This window comes from Formica exsecta, unplaced genomic scaffold, assembly GCF_003651465.1.
Source record: "Formica exsecta isolate Colony F162 unplaced genomic scaffold, ASM365146v1 scaffold113, whole genome shotgun sequence".
NCBI classification, from domain to species: domain Eukaryota; kingdom Metazoa; phylum Arthropoda; class Insecta; order Hymenoptera; family Formicidae; genus Formica; species Formica exsecta.
This window is the reverse complement of record NW_021848470.1, coordinates 235,098-236,854: the sequence shown is the minus strand read 5'-3', so window position 1 is coordinate 236,854 and position 1,757 is coordinate 235,098. Positions and strand designations below refer to the sequence as shown.

Below are 1,757 nucleotides of genomic sequence, written 5' to 3'. Positions count from 1 at the left end.
AATAATTTTTAGTGGGGAAAAGTGAGTTTCTCCATCTGCGTTTTCTATTCGCATTTGTATTCTATCTTTTTATCTTAGTTATATATATATATATTACTTAGTTATATAACTTTTTAATAAATATAATTTATTTTATTTACTATTTAATCTTGATTTCCTGCTGCTAGATGGATAAAGACAGTATTAATGAGCAACTTTCTCGTATGACCGTCGATCCATCTGTTCAAAATAATGTTGATTTCGATACGACATCAACACCTTCGGTGGCATCCATTATCTCTTACGAAGAAAATTCTCCTTCATCAGCTTTAATACAAACTTCCGCTACCGTCCCTAGTATACGATCCGATACGGAGCATCATTATCAATTGGTCGGCAATATCAGTGTTATCAATCAATTGTACGCAATACTTATTTGAAAAAAATATTTATCAATTATTTATCAATGTCATATTAATCCTTAAAATGTCTGAATTCCTAAACTAAAAAATCATGTATAATTGAATAAGGTGTCTACTCCCTGGAAAAACATGAAAAGCCTGGAATTCCCAGGGAATTTTTTTATACCTGGAGAAATCATGGAATTCTCATAGAATTCTCTTCAGGGAATTTTTAAAAAAATGTTCTCTTTAATAATCTTATTTTTATACTGTAAGCAATCCGCCGATAAGCCAAGTTGTGAATTATATGTGTTTAAAATATATTATATAATAATTATATATATCTCTGTTTATATATTCAATGTCTTAATGAAATATTGAATATGCAATACATATTTTTTATTTTAATTTTTAGTGATAAATGAAAATGTTACGCAAGTTAAACATTTTGATCTTAACGAAAAGCTATCCAGTTTTTTTTCAGTATATTTGTATATCTAGTACTTGAAACTTAAGTGACTTTGTGTTTTTTCTTGGTATATGTGAAAAGTATTAGAAAACGTACAATAAAAAAACTTATTTTAGGGGAAATTATACCAAAAAAAAAGTCTTTAAAATATTCTCTTTACCTGGAATTTTGAACAAAAATACCTAGAAAATCAGAGAATTTTCAGGGAATCTTTTTACAAAATTTGAGTAGACATCCTGTTTAATCTTATACATGAATAACGTAAATTAATAATAATTCAACAAAATCTTGTGTATTTTTTACTTAATTTTAAACAGGTTTATGTTACATATACATATAGTCTTCTCTCTTTCTCTTTCGAAATAAGTTGCGAAGTAAACAGTTTGCAGGGAAGTTAATCAAGATGTACTTTGCATCTGCTATACGGAAACTTACGATCTTTTGGCGGCTGGATTGTCGGATGGTAACTTAAAGTTTTACAAAGTTAGTTCAGAGGAAAACATATTGACTTTATGCGATGCGGAGATGATGCAAAATCCGGCTCCAGTGACTGCTATAAAGCATCGACCGGTGCAGAAATCACATCCCATCACGCATACTCTAATAGCAACTTGTGAGTGTTTTGACTTTTTGTTTTATAAAGTATTGAAATTTATATAATTGTGAAGTTCTTTTGCGCACATTAGAGAAAAATAATATGTTAAACTTTATATTAAATATTATTTATATACATAGATGCCAATGGCTGTGTTAAATGCTGGCATTATCCAACCGCGCAGTGCATTTACACGATACGAGAAAAACGGCAGACACTTGGTTTAGCTTATCATCCTCAATTACCAAAGTTCGTTACTGTCGGGGACGATACCAATCTGTATTTGTATGACGAAGAAACGAAGACGCGGGAA

The 1,757-nt window shown here is 30.1% G+C and overlaps 1 pseudogene; it reads left to right on the top strand.

Moving 5' to 3' along the window:
• The first annotated feature begins 167 nt into the window (after nucleotides 1-167).
• LOC115236927 overlaps nucleotides 168-1,757 on the top strand; it is a 4,583-nt pseudogene continuing 2,993 nt past the window's right edge.